Raw genomic sequence first — 20964 nt, forward strand, 5'->3', positions numbered from 1 at the left:
TACGTAATGTATAGGAATAAAAAAAACATGATGTATTTGGAGACTGGTTTTAGGACTCCACTCAGACACCAAAATTCATACAGATGCATCAAGTCCCTTATATAAAAGAATAGTATTTGCATATAATCTGAGCATATCCTCCTATATATTTTTTTATTTTTAATTTTTTTTGTAGTACTGAGGATTGAACCCAGGGTCTTGCACATGCTAAGCAAGCACTCTGCCATTTAGCTATATCTCCAGTCCTTTTTTATTTTGAGACAGGGTTTCACTAAATTGTCCAGACTGGCCTGAATTTGAGATTATCCTGTCTCAACTTCTTAAGTAGCTGGAAATACAGGTGTGCATCACCATGCCAAGCTCCCTCATATATTTATAATACCTAGTACAATGTAAATTGTATGTAAATAGTTGTTATACTGTATTTAGAGAATAATGGCAAGATCAGAAAATATATGAATAATTCAGGACAGATGCAATTTTTTTCCTAGAATATTTTTTTTTTATTGTAAACAAATGGGATACATGTTGTTTCTCTGTTTGTACATGGCGTAAAGGCATACCATTTGTGTAATCATAAATTTACATAGAGTAATGTTGTGTGATTCATTCTGTTATTTTTTCCCTTCCCCCCCACCCCTCCCACCCCTCTTTACCCTCTATACAGTAGTTCCTTCCTCCATACTTGCCCCCCTCCCTAACCCTAACTCTAACCCTAACACTAACCCTTCCCTCCCCCCATTATGTGTCATCCTCCACTTATTAGTGATATCATTCGTCCTTTGGCTTTTTGAGATTGGCTTATCTCACTTAGCATGATATTCTCCAATTTCATCCATTTGCCTGCAAATGCCATAATTTTATCATTCTTTATGGCTGAGTAATATTCCATTGTATATATATACCACAGTTTCTTTATCCACTCATCAATTGAAGGGCATCTAGGTTGGTTCCACAATCGGGCTATTGTGAATTGAGCAGCTATGAACATTGATGTGGCTGTATCTCTGTAGTATGCTGATTTTAAGTCCTTTGGGTATAGGCCAAGGAGTGGGATAGCTGGGTCAAATGGAGGGTCCATTCCAAGTTTTCTAAGGAATCTCCACACTGCTTTCCAGAGTGGCTGCACTAATTTGCAGCCCCACCAGCAATGTATAAGTATACCTTTCTCCCCACATCCTCGCCAACACCTGTTGTTGCTCGTATTCTTGATAATCGCCATTCTAATTGGGGTGAGATGGAATCTTAGGGTGGTTTTGATTTGCATTTCTCTTATTACTAGAGATGTTGAGCATTTTTCCATATGTTTGTTGATTGCTTGTAGATCTTCTTCTGTGAAGTGTCTATTCATTTCCTTAGCCCATTTGTTGACTGGATTATTTGAATTCTTGGAGTAGAGTTTTTTGAGTTCTTTATAGATTCTGGAGATTAGTGCTCTATCTGAAGTATGATTGGCAAAGATATTCTCCCACTCTGTAGGCTCTTTCTTCGCATTGCTTTTTAGTTTGAATCTATCCCAGTGGTTGATTCTAGCTTTTATGCTATGGGAGTCCTGTTAAGGAAGTCTGGTCCTAGACCAACAAGGTGAAGATTTGGACCTACTTTTTCTTCTATAATCTGCAGGGTCTCTGGTCTGATTCCGAGGTCCTTAATCCATTTTGAGTTTAGTTTCATGCATAGTGAGAGATATGGGTTTAGTTTCATTCTGTTGCATATGGATTTCCAATTCTCCCAGCACCATTTGTTGAAGAGGCTATCTTTTCTCCATTGCATATTTTTGGCACCTTTGTCTAGTATGAGAAAATTGTATTTATTTGGGTTTGTGTCCGTGTCCTCTATTCTGTACCATTGATCTACCTTTCTATTTTGGTACCAATACCATGCTGTTTTTGTTACTATTGCTTTGTAGTAGAGTTGAAGATCTGGTATTGCAATACCCCCTGTTTCACTCTTCCTGCTAAGGATTGCTTTAGCTATTCTGGGTTTCTTATTCTTCCAGGTGAATTTCATAATTGCTTGCTCTATTTCTGTAAGGTACGTCATTGGGATTTTAATTGGAATTGCATTGAATTTGTATAGCACTTTAGGTAGTATGGCCATTTTGACAATATTAATTCTTCCTATCCAAGAACATGGAAGATCTTTCCATCTTCTAAGGTGTTCTTTAATTTCTTTCTTTAGTGTTGTATAGTTCTCATTGTAGAGGTCTTTCACCTCTTTTGTGAGATTGATTCCCAAGTATTTTATTTTTTTCGAGGCTATTGTGAATGGGGTAGTTTTCCTAATTTCTCTTTCTGAAGATTCATCACTTATGTATAAAAATGCGTTGGATTTATGGGCATTGATCTTGTAACCTGCTACTTTACTGAATTCACTTATGAGTTCTAAGTTTTCTGGTGGAATTTCCAGGTTCCTCTAAATATATAATCATGTCATCAGCGAACAGGGATAGTTTGAGTTCTTCTTTTCCAATTCGTATCCCTTTAATTTCTTTGGTTTGTCTAATTGCTCTGGCCAGAGTCTCAAGAACGATGTTGAATAGAAATGGTGAAAGAGGGCATCCCTGCCTTGTTCCAGTTTTTAGGGGGACTGCTTTCAGTTTTTCACCATTTAGAATGATATTAGCCATGGGCTTAGCATAAATGGCCTTTACAATGTTAAGGAATGTTCCCACTATCCCTATTTTTTCTAGTGTTTTGAGCATGAAGGGGTGCTGTATTTTATCAAATGCTTTTTCTGCATCTATTGAAATAATCATGTGATTCTTGCCTTTAAGTCTATTAATATGGTGAATTACATTTATTGATTTCCTGATGTTGAACCAACCTTGCATTCCTGGGATGAAACCCACTTGATCATGGTGCACTATCTTTTTAATATGTTTTTGTATGCGATTTGCTAAAATTTTGTTGAGAATTTTTGCGTCGATGTTCATTAAGGATATTGGTCTGAAATTTTCTTTCCTTGATGAGTCTCTGTCTGGTTTAGGTATCAGTGTGATATTGGCTTCATAGAATGAGTTTGGGAGGGTTCCCTCCTCTTCTATTTTATGGAATACTTTGAGAAGTGTTGGAATGAGCTCTTCTTTAAAGGTTTTGTAGAACTCAGCTGAGAACCCATCTGGTCCCGGACTTTTCTTTGTTGGTAGGCTTTTGATGACTTCTTCTATTTCAGTACTTGAAATTGGTCTATTTAAATTGTTTATGTCCTCCTCGTTCAGTTTAGGCAATTCATATGTCTCTAGAAACCTGTTGATGTCTTCGAAATTTTCTATTTTGTTGGAGTATAGATTTTCAAAATAGCTTCTAATTATGTTTTGTATTTCAATTGTGTCTGTTGTGATATTTCCCTGTTCATTCCGAATTTTAGTGATTTGGGTTTTCTCTCGTCTTCTCTTTGTTAGTGTGGCTAAAGGTTTATCAATTTTGTTTATTTTTTCGAAGAACCAACTATTTATTTTGTCAATTTTTTGTATTGTTTCTTTTGTTTCAATTTCATTGATTTCAGCTCTGAGTTTAACTATTTCCTGTCTTCTACTACTTTTGGTGCTGTTCTGTTCTTTTTCTAGGGCTTTGAGCTGTCGTGTTAGGTTGTTTATTTGTTGAGTTTTACTTCTTTTATTAAATGCGCTCCATGAAATAAATTTCCCTCTAAGTACTGCTTTCATAGTGTCCCAGAGATTTTGATATGATGTTTCTTTGTTCTCATTTACCTCTAAGAATTTTTTAATTTCCTTCCTAATATCTTCTGTTATCCATTCATCATATAATAGCATATTGTTTAATCTCCAGATGTTGGAATAGTTTCTGTGTTTTACTCTTTCATTTATTTCTAACTTCAATCCATTATGATCTGATAGAATACATGCTAGTGTCTCTATCTTCTTGTATTTGCTAACATTAGCTTTGTGGCATAATATATGGTCTATTTTAGAGAAGGATCCATGTGCTGCTGAGAAGAAAGTGTATTCACTTTTGGTTGGATGGTATATTCTATAAATGTCCGTTAAGTCTAAATTATTGATTGTGTTATTGAGATCTATGGTTTCTTTGTTCAATTTTTGTCTGGAAGATCTGTCCAGTGGTGAGAGAGGCGTGTTAAAATCACCTAGTATTATTGTGTTGTGGTCTATTTGGTTTCTGAAATTGAGAAGGATTTGTTTGACATACATAGATGAGCCACTGTTTGGGGCATAGATGTTTATGATTGTTATATCTTGCTGATTTATGCTTCCCTTATGCAGTATGAAATGACCTTCTTTATCCCTTCTGACTAACTTTGGCTTGAAATCCACATTATCGGAAATGAGGATGGATACTCCAGCTTTTTTGCTGAGTCCATGTGCATGGTATGTTTTTCCCCATCCTTTCACCTTTAGTCTATGGGTATCTTTTTCTATGAGGTGAGTCTCTTGCAGGCAACATATTGTTGGATCTTTCTTTTTAATCCAGTCTGCCAGTCTATGTCTTTTGATTGATGAATTCAGGCCATTAACATTCAGGGTTATTATAGAGAAATGATTTGGTTTCCCGGTCATTTGGTTCATTTTTAAAATTTTGTTTATTTATTTGTTTGACACAACTTGTTTCCTCCTTTATTTGACAATTCCTTTAGGATAATTCCTTCCTTTGCTGATTTGCTTCTTTGTTTTTCATCTCTTCCTCATGGAATATTTTGTTGAGAATGTTCTGTAATGCTGGCTTTCTTTTTGTAAATTCTTTTAGCTTTTGTTTATCGTGGAAGGATTTTATTTCATGGTCAAATTTGAAGGTAAGTTTTGCTGGGTATAAGATTCTTGGTTGGCATCCATTTTCTTTCAGGGCTTGAAAAATGTTGTTCCAGGCCCTTCTAGCTTTTAGGGTCTGGATTGAAAAATCTGCTGATATGCGTATTGGTTTCCCCCTGAATGTAATTTGGTTCTTTTCTCTCACAGCCTTTAAAATTCTGTCTTTATTTTGTATGTTCGGTATTTTCATTATAATGTGCCTTGGTGTGGGTCTGTTGTAATTTTGTGTATTTGGAGTCCTATAAGCCTCTTGAACTTGATTTTCCATTTCATTCTTGAGATTTGGGAAATTTTCTGATATTATTTCATTGAATAAATTGTTCATTCCTTTGGCTTGTTTCTCTAGGCCTTCCTCAATCCCAATAATTCTTAAATTTGGCCTTTTCATGATATCCCATAGTTCTTGTAGATTCTGTTCATGATTTCTTACCATCTTCTCTGTTTGTTCAACTTTGTGTTCAAGGTTAAATATTTTGTCTTCAATGTCTGAGGTTCTGTCTTCCAGGTGTTCTATCCTATTGGATATGCTTTCTATGGAGTTCTTAATTTGGTTTATTGTTTCCTTCATGTCAAGGATTTCTGTTTGGTTTTTTTTCAATATCTCTAACTCTTTATTGAAATGATCTTTTGCTTCCTGTATTTGCTCTTTTAACTGTCGATTGGTGCGATCATTCAATGCTTGCATTTGCTCTTTCATCTCATCGTTTGCTTCTCTGATCATTTTAATTATGTACATTCTGAACTCCTTTTCTGTCATTTCTTCTGCCCTGCTGTCATTGGGTTTTATTGATGTAACATCTAGATTTGTTTGCAGCATTTTCTTTCCTTGTTTTCTCATGTTGTTCAGGTATCAGTGGACCGCTGAGATATTGCAGATTTCCTCTATTGACTTACAATGTCCCTGAAGATTTCTATATATATCCCCCCTTAGCCTTCAGTAGGCTGAAGTCATGGAGGAAGTTGATAATGCGGTGCTCCACAAGGAAGCTGCCTCTCTAGGAGTGGTGGCCTTCAGGTGGGGTATAATCCCTGCTAGTGGGCAGAGGTGCCTCCACTTGTTAACCAATGGTCATCCAAAGGGGACCTAGGCTGCGGGCTGAGGCAAGGCCTGTTTGGGCCTGAGTCTCTGGTTTTACCGTCCTTGTGGGGAAACCTCACCCAGCAGGGAAGACTCACCCGGTGGGGAGGTCTCGCTGGTCAGTTCCCTCCTAGAGGTTCCCCTCAATTTACAGCTACCGCCTGGGCTGGGCTGCCTTCCTCTGCAAAGTTCCCAGGGGTCCGGCCCTACCTCCTGGGCCTGGGAGCCTCATCCTTCGCGGATGAATCTCCTTAGGCTGCCCCTCCTCAGAGAATTTGCCCACAGGCCTGGAACCTTCGCTCCGCCCTAAGCCTGTCTCTGTGCGGCTCTTCCACCCAGAAGCCTCCTAGATCCTGGGACCCTGCTCTGCACCTAATCGCCTGGCTGTGTGGCCCCTCCGCTGAGCAGCCACCTGGGGCCCCGAACAATCGCTCTGAGTCCCAGAGACCCGCCACAGGCCTCTTCCTCCAGACAGCCGCCCAGTATTCCGGTGCGGTCACTAGGAGTCCAAGAAACTCACTTCGTGCCTCCTCCTCCCACCAACCACCCGTAGCCCGGGGCAATCAATCACTCCGAGTCGAAGTGACCCTGCCCGTTCCTCCTCCTTCTCCAGATAACCCCCCGGGTGTTCAGGAGCAGTCCCTCTGAGTGGCTCTGAATCCACGTGACCCGCAGCACGGGTCCTCTGGGCAACCGCCCGGAGCTCTGGTGTGGTCCCTCAAGACCAAGCGTCGCACCACGCTTCTCCTCCAGGCAGCCCCCCTGTGTTCAGGAGCTGTCACTTTAAGTCCAAACAACTCACCACTCGCCTTCTCCTCTGAGCAGCCGCCTGGAGCGCTAATGCAGTCACTGCGAGTCCACACGACCCGCCGCGCTCCTCCTCCTCCTCCTCCTCCTCCTCCTCCTCCGGGAAGGCCCCAGTGTTCAGAAGTGGTCTGAGTCCAAACAGCTCGCCACGCCGCCCCTTCTCTGGCAACCGCCTGTAGCTCTGGTGTAGTCACCCGAATCCAAGCGGCCGCGCTCCTCTTCCTCATCCTCGTCCTCAGGGCAGGCCCCGGGGTTCAGAAGCGTCGTTCTGAGTCCAAACAGCTCGCCGCGCGGCTTCTCCTCTGGCAACCGCCTGCAGCTCTGTTGTAGTCACTCCGAATCCAAGTGGCCACGCTCCTCCTTCTCCTCCTCAGGGCAGGCCCCGGTGTTCTGAGTCCCTAGAATATTTTTGATCCATGTTTGGTTGAATTGTGATTTGTTCTTTGGTGTCCTGTGATGTTCTAAATTTTCCCGTTTTGACTCTTTCCAAAAAAGTGCTGCTCGCTCTCCCCAAGAAGCTACACTTTTTTTTTTTTTTTTTTTTTTTTCCCTTTGGTGCTGGGTATTTAACCTGGGGTGCTTTATCACTGAGCTATACTTTCAACCCTTTTTATTTTTTATTTTGAGACAAGGTCTCACTAAGTTGCTGAGGGCCTCACTAAATTGCTAAGTGTCTCAATTGTTGAGGCTGGCCTGAAACTTGAGATTCTCTTGCCTCAGCCTCTGGAGTTGCTGGGATAACAGGTATGAGCCACTGCACCCAGCAAGAAGCTACACTTTTAAAAGTTTGCCAGATTAAATTACATGTATCCTATGCTTTGATCTACCAGGATACCTTTTTGATGTTTTCTAACTTGGAATATATTAAGTCTGCTTTCCTGCAGTTTACTTTTGCCCACTGCTAGCTCTTCCATCTCTTCTGCATTTTTTTTTTTTTCAGACTGCTTTTGCTTGCCTTAATCCATGAGGCAATTAGGCTCTGGGGCTAGGGGAGATCAGGCACCATCCTTGGTCAGTGTATATTCTTTATCTTCAAATTGTGCTGAGGTTATTCAGTATCAGTTTTGGAAGAAATATTGGGAGATGGTGGTCTAGACAATCATTGTCTTAATTCAGTGAGCTTTGACAAAAGGTTAAACCCATGTACCAAGTGCCATAACCAAGATACATAGAAAACCTCACCCCGAAAGATTGCTTCGTGCTTCTCTTCATCTAGTCCGTATTCTAGACTCCAGATTTCAGATAACCACTGATATCCATAACATTGTAGATTAAATGCTTTCCTAGGGTTTTGCATCTATGACATTATAAAATTTGTATTCTTTGGCCTCTCTTGCTCAGCATAAGGTCTTTGACTATATCGAGGTTGTTACATGTGTAAGTAGTTTGACTTTTTAATGCTAAGTAGTATTCCATTGTATGAATATACTATTGTAAATGTTGCTGTCTCTTGGTGGATGTCTTCTGGGTTGCTATGGGTAATATGAATGAAATTGCTGAGAATACTCTGTCCAAGTCTTTATGTGGACTTAGATATTTCCTTCTCCAAATATGTTGGAGTGGAATTACTGAGTCATGTGGGAAGTATGTGTTTCACTCTGTAAGAAACTGCCAAATTGTTGAAATTTTAGCCCTCTGGTTAATATATATTTGTAGTTCATTGTGGCTTTCACTTATATTTCCACAGTAATTAGTGATGCTGAACATATTTTCATACCTTATTGACCATTTTGTGTAACTTCTTCAGTGAAATATCAGTTTGGATATTTTACCTATTTAAAAATTATTTTCAGTGTTTTTGTCATGAGTTTTTTTACTGAATCTATTTAAAGTGATCATTGATTTTTTTTCCTATTGTCTTAGGATTACTAATAACATTGATTTTTAAAATTTTTTGAATATTATGCCAACCTTTAATTCATAGGTATTAATTAGCTATTTTATATTTTGCTATTTTTTAAAAATTTATTTTTATTGTATTTTGCCGTCTTTGAATAATATATTTTTTAAGGGTTTTGTGTTTATGTTCATGAAGGATTTCAGTCAATATTTTTCTGGTTTTATAGTGTCCTGAACCCAGGGTTGTTCTACCACTAAGTTACATCCCAAACCCTTTTTATTTCTAGACAAAGTCTCACTAAATTTCTGACATTGGCTCAAAACTTGAAATTCTCCTTTCTCAGTTTCCTTAGTTGCCAGGATTGCAGGTGTGCCCCACTGTGCCTGAGTGTTTTAAATATTTGTGTAGAGTTAATATTCTTTCTTCTTTAAGTTAATAATTAATTTATCATTGTAACTACATAGGTCTGTTGTTTTTTGGGGGGATGGTTTATATAAAGTCAGTTTCATTTATATAAACAGGACTATTTAAGTTTTCTATTTCATCGTAATATCAGATTCAGAAAGTTGTACTTTTTAGGGTTTTGTACATTTCATCTTAATTTTCAGATTTATTGTCATAAAATTTTTCTTAATGCTTCCTTTATTTCAACTCTCTGTGGGTCTGTATTGGAAACGTAATACGATGTATTTTTCAAGGATTTTTTTTTCTTAGAAATTAATTTTTTGGGGGTATAGAGTTGTTAATTTTATTCCTTTTTCCTTTTAATGCGTAAATTTGTAGTGAAATTTCCTGTTTTCCTGGCTAGGGTTTTTATTCATTTGTTAATGTTTTTAAGATTCAACTTTTGATTTTTGTTTTTGTCTTTATCTTCTGTCTATTCCATTGATTTTCTAAAATAAGCATTTCTTTCTTTACTTTGGGATTAAAGTACTTTTTTTTAATAAAATTTTTTTTTTTTTTTTTAGTTTTTGGATGGACCTTTACCTTATTTATTTATTTATTTATATGCAGTACTGAGAATCAAACCCAGTACCTCACACAAGTGAGACAAGTGCTCTACCACTGAGCCACAACCCCAGCCCTTTCTAGCTTTTAAATTAGAAATTTAGATGATTAAATTTAAATCTTCTTTTCTGATAAAAACATTCAAAACTTTCCACCAAGTATTGATTTAACTTCCAAGTAGATAGTACCCTCCTCTCCCCCCAGCGCTGAGTATCAAACCTAGAATCTCTTGCACACTAGACAATATCCCTGGTTTTAAATACATAGAGTTATCCCCCTAACCCATTTTCATTTGTGCCAAAATGCTTTTCTATTTTCCCTGTATGTGATAGTTCAAATATTTGAGGCTTTTATAGATATTTTATTTGGGTTTTTGTTCAATAATAATTTTGTGATCAGAGACTATAATCTGTATAAGTTTAGTCTTAAATTTATTGAGACTCCTCAATATAGCCATTCTTTGTGTCTCATGAGCACTTGGAAAAAATGTATAGTATTTAGTTTGGGGGCATAGTGTTTTGTTAATTTGGTAAAGTTAGCTAATAGTGTTCATATCTTCTGTATCCTGGTGTTTTTGGTTTTGTTTTTTGGACTTGTTCCATGAGTGGATATTAAATCTCCACCTGTGATAGCAGATTTGCTTATTTTTTCCATTTGCTCTGTTGCATTTTACATTATCCTTTTGAAGCCTTGTTATTAGGACACTTTAAGCCACTAAGGATGTGGCTGTACAAACTGAGGAGAGCTCAGGCCAAAAGATACAAACTTGAATTTTATCTATTGTGTTCCCGTTGACCAAGTGTTGCCATCCCTCCAATTTCTGCTAACTTCTGTTCAGTTTTCAAATGGTTGCCTTTTAAAATTTTAATTGTTATTAATCAAGTTCTTTTGACATTGCCAAAAATATAACCCATATTTCTTTTTAAATGGATTATTGTTCTGTGATATATTACTTATTTTTCCTCTTGAATAACAATTTTTTTTTTTTTTTTTTTTGCGGTGCTGGAGATTGAACCCAGGGTCTTGTGCTTGCTAGGCAAGCACTCTACCAACTGAACTATGTCCCCAGCCCTTTTTCCTCTTGAATAATTAATCAGTTATTTCAAAATCACTGTCTAGTATTTCTAATATCTAGGTTTCCTTGGAGATTGCTTCTGTTATGTGGCTTTTTAGTCCTATTTCTTGGTGTACTTTTAGTATGTAATTCATTGTCAGATGTGAATAAGAAAATATGATAAAAATTTTGGATTAATTCCCTTCAGAAGGAAGATTCATTCAGCATCCTTCAAGGCAGCTTGAGGAGTAATCACCTCAGTCTGGTCTGTGACTGAGCTGGCTCAAAGCTATTTGTAACCTTTCCAAGACTCCATGTAACTTTAGTTCTTCCACCCCAGGATGTAGTCCCTCAAGAATTTCAACTAAGATTCAGGGTGTTTTTCTTTCCTGGAATATGAACCCAATTTTTATTTCCCTAGTACTTCAAGAATACCTAAAACTGACTGTGCTTTTCATAGGTTCTTTATGCTTGGCTTCTTTGATTTTTCTTCTGTAGTGCTTCAGTGTCAACTGCCTACTTTATACCATCCTGGCCTATTCCTCAAGCAGTGGAAGCCTTGAACTCCAACTTCCTGTCTCCATGAGATAGCCTAATGCTCTTTTGGCTTTTCTGCTTCTTAGCAGCTGCTGTCTCTGTAGCATTTTAGTATCTTTTCCACATTAAGAATTAGCAGATGCCCAAGGGGAAAAAACAGGATTGAGAAAATTGGGGTTACTTTAATGAGGCTCTACTCTGTCAGGATTGTGGCCCCTCAATACCTGGCTCTTTTGGAAGCTCTGTGATGCCTTCAAATAAACTTTTAGAAAAAATTGTTGTGGTTGGTTATAGTGGCACTTGCCTGTAGTTCAGCTACTCTGGAGGCTGAGGTAGGAAGGTCTCAAGTTCAAGGCCAGCCTGGGGCAATTTAGCAAGGTCCTGTATCAAAAATTGAAAAAGGACTTGGATGTGGCTTAGTGGTAGAGACCCTTCGGGTTCAATACGCAGCACCGCAAAAAAAAAAAAAAAAAAAAAAAAAGAAAACGATCCTGATGTTATTACTTTTTCTTTCTCAAAACAATCATCTGATATAAATAATAGTCTCCAAACAGAATCAGAAGTCCTTGTGTAATATTTAAGAACATATTTGTATTCAGATATTTATTGTAGTTCGTGTTTTCCAAGTTATTTTCTATAATGGTGTATTTTGATAAGCAGAAATTTTTTTTCCTTTTTTTCGTGACTGGCAAAAGTTCTTTTTTTTTTTTTTTTTTTTTTGCATCAGAGATTGAAGTCAGGGGCACTCAACCAGAGCTACATCCCCAGCCCTATTCTGTATTTTGTGACAGAGTCTCACTGAGTTGCTTAGCACCTTGCCATTGCTAAGGCTGGCTTTGAACTTAGCAATTCTTCTGCCTCAGCCTCCTGAGCTGCTGGGATTACAGGGGTACACCACCGCGCCCTGCAAAGGTCTTAATTTTAAAGAAACTACCAAATTCAACTACTTTATGAAAAGTGCTTATTTTTGCCTTAATAGAGCTTCCTGGAAACCATAAAAACATATTCCTGTGTTGTCTTAAAGTTTTAATGTGTGTGTATGTGTGTGTGTGTGTGTGTGTGTGTGTGTGTGTGTGTGTGTGTGTTCCTGGAGATTGAATCCAGGGCCTAGTGCTTGCTAGGGAAGCACTCTAGCACACAGATACATCCCCATCTCTTGAAGTTTTACTTTTTATGTTTAAATCTTTACGTCAACATCAGGAGTTAATTTTGTTCTTTTTCCTATGGTGCGGACTAGAGATCCTAGTTCTGGCTGCATTGCTGAAGCGACTGTCCTTCCTCAGCGACTTATAATACAATCTCAGTTGTCATACATGCAGGGGTCTGTTCTGGCCTGTCATTTTAGATACTTAAATTTCCTGTAGCATACTGTTTAATTTAATTTCTTTTTTTGTGGTGCTGGGGATTGAACCTAGGGCTTTGTGCTTGTGAGGCTAGCACTCTACCAACTGAGCTATATCCCCAGCCCAATTTACTTTAATTTAAAAAATAACTTTAAGGCACATTCTTTGCCTACTTCTCTTCCTTTATTTCATTTCCTTCCTCTGTTTCCATACCTCCTCCTTCCTCTTCTGGATTTCTTTGACTGACTTGAATTTTTACTCTTCTCTATAAATTTAAGAACCACAAAAATATCTGTTGGAATTTGAATTGGCATGCCTTGAGTTCATAGTTCTGTTGTCCTCCAGATGATTTCTTGATAATTTTGAGCCTGTGTCTGTGAACATGATTTGTGTCTCCATTTATGCACATCTTTAATAAATTGGATTAAAATGTCATAATTTTTATATATATATTGTGCATAATTTTGTTGCCTATATCTGTCAGCATTATTTCTAGGTACCTTATAAGTAATATTTTTGATAATTTCCTTTTCTATTTTTAGTATATAGAAATGTAGGGTTTTTAAAAAATTATTTTCCAGTTACCTCAAGTGATTATTTTAAATAAGTTTTAAGATTATTTGAAGTTATATATGAAGACACTGATGTCAGGAATGAAATGAGAATTATGGATTGACTTTTGTGGGGCTGTCAACACTTTAAAGATCTCATTCCATTTTTCTCTGATATGGTGTTCACATTCAATGGTAAACTTGCAGGAAAAAGTCAGCTTTACTCAAATTATAGGGAAACATTAACTCATTTGGTATTCCAGTGACTTCAATAATTTGATGACCAAATCTTGAATATTAAAACTACTATAAAATATTAAAAAATGAAATGAGGAATAAAAGATGAGGTGATGATTATATATTAAAAAATGAATATAAAGATTTGAAAAAGAACTAAGTAGGACATTTAGAAGTGAAAACCATAGTTGAAATTAAAACTCGATTGAATGGGTAAATCAGATTTAACCTGAGGACCTAAATTGAATTTTCTTTACTTCATTGAGGATTTGCAAATATATCTGATAGGAACCAGGTATGACTTGGAACCACTTTAGCCCTGTTCGGGCCCAGGAGTCTCTGATACTATTTTCTACTGTAGGAGAGACCCAAGAATTAGTGCTAGTCACAGGCATTGCCCCAAGGCAATTCTTTCTTTAGGGTATGCTCATTGCTTGTTTTTCTCTGACACTTTTTTTATTTGACAGTTTCTGTGAACCTAACAATGGAATGAAAATGTGTTGTGCTTGTCTAGTTATAATGCTATGTAATTGCTCCTCAGAAAATCTAGTCCACTTACTGCCTGCAGCAAAAGTGTCACCATTAGTATTTTCTTTGGGAGATTTCTAGCTTATTATTTTTGCTCATTTGTCTGTTGAGTGCTTATTGCTTTCTAGACCTATGTATATATAGTACAGTAATTCTTTGTTGTTTATCTTATAAATATTTTTCTTCTAATCTTTTGTTTAACTTGTAACTTTATTTTTATTGTCTTTGGTATAGGGAATTTTAAAATCACATTATTAGATTTGTCAGTCTCTTCTTTTATAGCTTTTGAATTGTAAGAAATCCTTCCCTATCATGTGCTCATAATGATGTGCTCCCGTGTTTTTTTCCATATCTATATCTATATATGTATATACACACATACACACATATATATATATATATACACACACACACACACACACATATATTTACACACACACACACAGACTTGCTTCACATATGTACATTTACCTTTATGTCTTCAATAAGTCTTGAGATTTACTTTTTCCCAAGTGGATTGCTGTTTCAACAGTTGTTACTGAAGAGTTCATTACCTTTCTGATTTGAAGTGCCACCTTTATCTTGTAGTAAATTCCCTTTTATATGAATGCATGCTTCATGTAAGTAGGATTTCTTTTATGTTAATGTTTTGGTATTTTCAATTGTTATAAGATCATTATTTTTTATATCTAATAGTGTGAATTCTCTTTATTTTTATCAAAAATATCCTGATTTTACATGCTGTAAAATACTTGCACATGTCTCTTGTGCATGTATTTTAACATTGGCATGGAATTTCCAAAAAAATTTTGTGTTGAGATTTTGGGATTAGCGTAATAGGGGTTGGGGAAGAGAATTGACTTTATGATGTGGAAGATTCCTGCTTAGAAACATGGTTATATATGTATTTGTTAAAAATTAAAAAGGTCATAATAACATAAAAGTGAAAAAGTTACATCTGCAAGATGAAAGGTTATTTCTTATATTCAGGAAAGTAATCATTGTGTTAGGGACTCAGAATCTTCTGGGTGTGCATGCATAAGTGCATGTTATTTCGTACCTTATAATTATGAATAATAGTGGGGTTTGTTGTTACAATCTTGTACATGCACACAACATAACATTTTAATTTGGTCAGTTTTGTTCCCGTGTCTCCTCTTTCCCAAACTCCTGTTGCAGTCACGGTCCCACTGTACAGCTGCACATGTGGAACGTGCTGAATTCTGCCCTCTAGTCTGCATGGGGTATGGACCTTTGTTTCACATTTACCTCTTTAGGGAGGCTTTGCCTGACTGAACAGTGTAAAGTTGCTTCCGCAGTCACATTTGCTGTCTTGAGAAACTTATCTAAATTATTATTTATTTACCCTTCTGTATATTTGCCACCCCTTTTTATTCTCTATGAAAGTTTACTATAATTGTTGTGTACTATTGCTTATATACCTCGTGTTTATAACAATGCCTGGTTCATATTTAAACCTTTAAGTGTTTGTCGAAATAATGAATTTTGAAAAGAACATGAGTGTTTATAATCCTAGCTATTTCTGGGTATCTATTTTTGCACTAATATACTTTTTATTAATTTGAGTCATATGTGGTTTTATTCACATCTTTTCAGAGTATGTCTCTTTTTAGGGCAGAATATTATATGACAGATAATTTAATTTAGAATCTCATTTAATTTTTAAAAAATATCTTTTTAGTTGTAGATGGACACAATATCTTTATTTTTTATTTATTTATTTTTATATGGTGCTGAGGATCGAACCCAGTGCCTCACACGTGCGAAGCAAGCGCTCTGCCACTGAGCTATAACCCCAGGCCCTAGATCTCATTTAATTTTAAAGGATTTTTAAGAAAGTTCATATATTGTGGGACGTGGTGGTGTACACTTCTAATCCCAGGGACTTGGGAAACTGAGGCAGAGTAATTGCAAATTCAAGGCCAGCCTTAGCAATTTAGTGAGAACCTTAGCAACTTTGTAAAACCCTGTCTCAAAATAAAAAATCAAAGGGAATGGGTGTGTGCCCCTCAGTGGGAAAGTACCCCTGGCTTAGATCCCCAAGTATCAAAACACAATAACAAAAAGAAAGTTTATATATTCAGCTTGGGGTATAGATCAGTGGTAGAGGACTTGCCTAGCATATGTAAGGCTCTTGGTTTGTTTTCCTAAATAGGTGAATGTTTGTGCTTTCCAACGGAAGAAACATCTCTTTGCCTTTATTCTTGGCAAAATGAACCAGTTCTAGAGGTCTAAGTCCATATACAGCAGACTCTATTGCTCTGGGCCTAAGATGAGGCAAAGCAACATGGGGGAAGGGTGTGGCAGAGGGAAGTTGCTCCACTCCTGGCAGACAGGAAGCAGAGACAGAGAGCTCAAGGTGTTGTCTTAATTTAAATTTGCTTTCCTGGACACTTAGTATCACTGTTATTTCAGTCGTTGTTAAAATGAAACTAAAATTAGATCCTTAATGTTGGCTTTTATTAAATAAGGGGAGTAGTGTATGACATCGGACCTTCTTGATTTAACTGGATGAAATTTAATCAGAGAGTGAGATGTGCCTGTTTTTCCCCAAAAAAACTATCTGGTTAACTTAAAATTTTGTTTTTGTTGTTGATTTGTGACTTTTTCTCTAGGAAACCCTGTTTTCTAATCAGTTTATCACTATAGCTGTGATGAATATTGGAAGCTATATGGTGCTTAAACACCAGATGGTGCCAGAGATTCATGTTTTATCTGTCATAACTTCAGAATCAGAAACGACGGATTTATAGTACCTCTTCAAGTTTGTTTGGTTATCCCTATTTAAACTGATTGGGTGTTTGGTGACGGTAAGGACTCCCCCGCGTCCTCTCTTTCATACTGGGAATTGAACCCAAGGATGCAAAACCACTGAGCTACATCCCTGGTCCTTTTTTTATTTTGATTTTTACTTTGAGACAGGGTCTTGCTAAGTTGCGAAGTTTTGCTGAATTGTAGAGGCTAGAGTTGAATTTGTAATCTTCCTGCCTTAGCCTCCAGAGTTGCTGGGATTATAGATATGTGCTCCCACATCTGGCATTATCAATATTTTCCATGTGGTAATGCTTCATAGTTTTTTTTTTTTTTCTAGTCTATATTTTAGACATATATAATAAAATACTTAAGATAATATATATATATGTATATTATTTCTGGTAGCAAAGGCATTTAACTGTTTATGATCATATGATAGCTCTTGATGGAAATTAGGTTCCTGAATATTTTACACAGGGGAATTATATAAGTGAAGACTCGGAGATGAGATTGTGAAGTCTTTCAAAGTTTTTAGTCACATTTTGTCATAGAAAAAAGGTTTCAGGATAATTTATCTTTGTATTTATGTGCAGAATGACTGAGAAGGAAAGACCTTGGAGTCTAAAGTTATTTGGGCAGTAAGGTAGGGCCTGACTTATTTATTGATCATGGGCCTCCACAAGAAGGATCAAAGCCAAGTGATAATCTGCAATGTGATTCATACTCAATTTCTTAACAAGATTAATAACCTAATTGAGAATGTAAATATAGGAAAGGGCTAATAGATACTTCTGAAATGATTTGTAAGTAAATATTTGCTATTGTAATATAGATCACCAATTTTAGAGTTATCTAGAAAACTTGTTAAAAATTTGGATTCTTGGCCCATCCAGAATGAAATATCTGAAGACTAAATATGGGAGCAATCTGAATTTTGAAAACCCTTATAGTATTACTGATGTTCATTACAGATCTACTGACTACAGATATAGACCAGTCGGTCTCAAAATGTCTACAGAAAGTTTCAAAACTGAGAGTCTTTAACTGAGACAGGGGATTTTCAGTGTATCACCATCATATTATTTGCCATTTTCACAGTATTATCTGTGTGGATGATTCAGAAGCCATGTGAGAAAACTGCTGGTATCTCAGTACCAAATCATACTAAGTAGCCATTTATTATTTCCTTTCATATGCTTGTAATAAAAAAGCAAAGGAAAAGTTCTTAATGAGGCAGCACAAGTTATTATTTTATTAGTTTTCAACCCCTGAATACATGCCTGTTTTCTGTTCTATATGATAGAAGCTCTTCTGCTATGTGTCAGAATGCAGTAGTCTAAAGACAAGTTCTTGTGTTCCCATATGAGTTGTGAGCTGAATTGACTGATTCCCCCTGCCCACCGCCATAGAACACCATTTTTACTTGAAAGAACAACTGATAGATTATTTAGACTTAGAAACCTGTTATTTTTATGAAAATAAATGGATTGAGCCTTATTATTTTCAGGGTGTGTGGGGGGGGGGGATCTGTCAATTTCCTTTTTTTTTCTTTTTTTGCCAATGATAAATTTTTGAGTTTCCAAGAAAAATTAAATTTTTGAAAAATTTATTTTCACTATCATGAGTTTGACAGATTTCCAGCACTTATCTTTTCTGATCTGATTGCTTGAGATATTAACATGTGATTTTTGAATTATGTATGAGACTAAATTTGGAAGATGTATATACCTTAGTGAACCACCATTTTCCAGATTATGTCTGTGTAATGTTATAGAACCATGCATGGGTAAAAGACTCTTTGAGAGTGCATGAGGGCGAGTGGATTTTTAAGAGTTTTGCAAAAATAGAGCACAGTGCCACTCTTCTTTTTTCTTCATCATCATCATCATCATCATTATTATTTTGGTACCAGGGATTGAACCCACTGGTGCTTAACCACTGAACCACACCCTCCATCATCATCATCATCATCATCATCATCATCATCATCATCATCATCATTTTGGTACCAGGATTGAACCCACTGGTGCTTAACCACTGAACCACATCCCCAGACCCTTTTATTTTGAAACAGGATCTTGCTAAATTGCTTAGGGTCTTGCTTAGTTGCTGAGGCTGGCTTTGAACTTTCAATCCTCCTGCTTCAGCTCCCAAGTCACTGTACCCAGTTTACTAATTTATTTTTTAATTTTGATATTAATTTTCATGAAAACATTCCTTATATTAATATATAATAGATATGTCATTTTTAGGTAAGTAAGTAATATTCTTTAGTTTCCTGTATGGTTTGGTTTCCAGTATGGTTTTCATTCAAAATTAATGATAGGTGCAGTTTCATTCTCATTTTATAGACAAAGAACTGATAATGGAGTTGCAAAGAAACTTGTATAGTTGACCTGTTAATAATTGTCAGATCAGGGACTAAAACTTGGCCTCTCAAGTCTAGAATTGGTACTCTTGATTTTTATGCCTTAGTAGTTTCCCAAATGTGGTCCACAACCATTTGCGTTATTATCACCTAAGTGTGCTTGTTAAAAACTGTCAGATTTCTGGTATCCATTATAGAACCTATTGAATGAGAATCATGAATGCTGTGTAGGTGTGCTTGGCTGTAAGACCTACATTTTACTTATTTATTTATTTTCTTTTTCTTTTCTTTTTTTGCAGTGCTGGGAATCGAACCCAGGGCCTTGTGCTTGTAAGGCAAGCACTTTACCAACTGAGCTATCTCCCCAGTCTAAGACCTATATTTTAAATTTGCTTAATAAGTGATTCCTAAAATCACTTAAAGTTTAAGATATACTGTGCTACCTTTTAGTTAATAAGAACGATGAAGGAAAAATAACTTCAGAAAACACAGAGAAGGAAAAATAAGGTATTGTGTGAGTTTATAGACATACTGTGGTCAGAGAAGCCATGACCAAGAGAGGTGCAAAAGAATATTGAAGGCAGACTTAGAAAATTAGTAATGTTAAAAAAAGAATTTGATCACCTTGAGACAAAATTGTTTGTTTCGAGGTAGGGTTTTGTAACGTTGTTCAGTCTGCTTTTGAACTCCTGGGCTCAAGTGATCCTCCTGCCTCATCCTCTTGGGTAACTGGGATCATAGACATGCACCACACTGTCCAGCTTACTTCGTTCATATTTTAAAAATGAATTGTCTATTTGACTAGCTAATATATAAAGCACTAACACACTTTTGTAAAAACACAACAGGTACAAAAGTGGGAAAAATTAAGAATCATTTTTTTCTCTGCTACTCAAGTTGCCAGCCTGGAGTCAGCCTAGAACTTGTTACCTGTTTCTTGTTTCTCTCTCTGCAGTTTTCATCATCATCACCTGTTTTTGGTCGTGTACTTCATTGATAGTACAAGACAAATGTACCATATGTATTGTTTATTCAGCACAGATGTTAATATACAATAGTACATTCATATATTTTTCTTTTTTCATTTCTACCAGTTAATAATCTTGGAGTTTGTTCAATATTAGCACATGTTCATTGTGTTTTGATATTTTTAATAAAGTTTAATAATCATAGATGGTGGTTTTCATTGTCTTATACTTGGAAAATGAGGCTGCAGTGACTGTTATTTCACAATGCCTAGGAAGAGCGGTTTGTTCATTTTAAATTCTCAGATAATGCCAAATAGATCTTGTTGGAGATTATGCTACCAAATCATTCTCAGCAGCAAAGCTTAAACTAGCATATTTCCATGTGTTCTGATAAACTTAAAACAAAGAAAACAACTTCGCTAGTTCCAAAGGTGAAAAATTATATCCCATATTTCTGTGATAAATGAGATAGAACATCTTGAGTCATTTTTATTTTCTGTTAACTGAAGATTCATATAATTCATCCATTTTTTCCCCCCATTGGCTCCCTGATCTTTTCCTTAGTTACTTATAGGAGCTCTTTATATGTTAAAGTAGATGGTACTTTAACTGACATATTTTTGGTCCAACTTATGATTTTTCAAACTTAGGATGGTGAAAACAATATGCATTCAGTAGAAACCATTCTTTAACTTTTGAATTTTGATCTTTTCCTTAACTGGTAACATGTGGTATGATATTCTGTTGTGATGGTTGGCAGTGGCTACTAGCCACTGCTCTTAGTCACCCATCTAATCATGAGGGTAAACAGCTAATGCTCTGTGATGACTGTTTGGCATTTTTTGGATATAGATATTCAATAAATTACATGTGTTATTTAGCACTTTATTGTAAAACAGTCTTTGTGTTAGATAATTTTGCTCATTTGTAAGCTAATATTAGTATTCTGAACATATTTAAGATGATCTAGGCTAAACTATGATGTTCAGTAGGTTAGATGTTATATGTGCTTTCAGTGTATCATGGCTTTGTTGATATAACTTCATCATAGGTGGAGAAGCATATGTAATTCCATTTTGTTATA

At 36.4% G+C, this 20964-nt stretch overlaps 1 protein-coding gene across 1 annotated transcript in view; it reads left to right on the top strand.

The window, feature by feature from the left end:
* The window catches only part of TAF4B (TATA-box binding protein associated factor 4b), a 144776-nt gene that overhangs the window by 52227 nt on the left and 71585 nt on the right, over positions 1 to 20964 (top strand). The gene's annotated exons all lie outside the window — the stretch shown is intronic.

The sequence above is a fragment of the Sciurus vulgaris genome, assembly GCF_902686455.1.
Source record: "Sciurus vulgaris genome assembly, chromosome: 13".
Taxonomy (NCBI): Eukaryota; Metazoa; Chordata; class Mammalia; order Rodentia; family Sciuridae; genus Sciurus; species Sciurus vulgaris.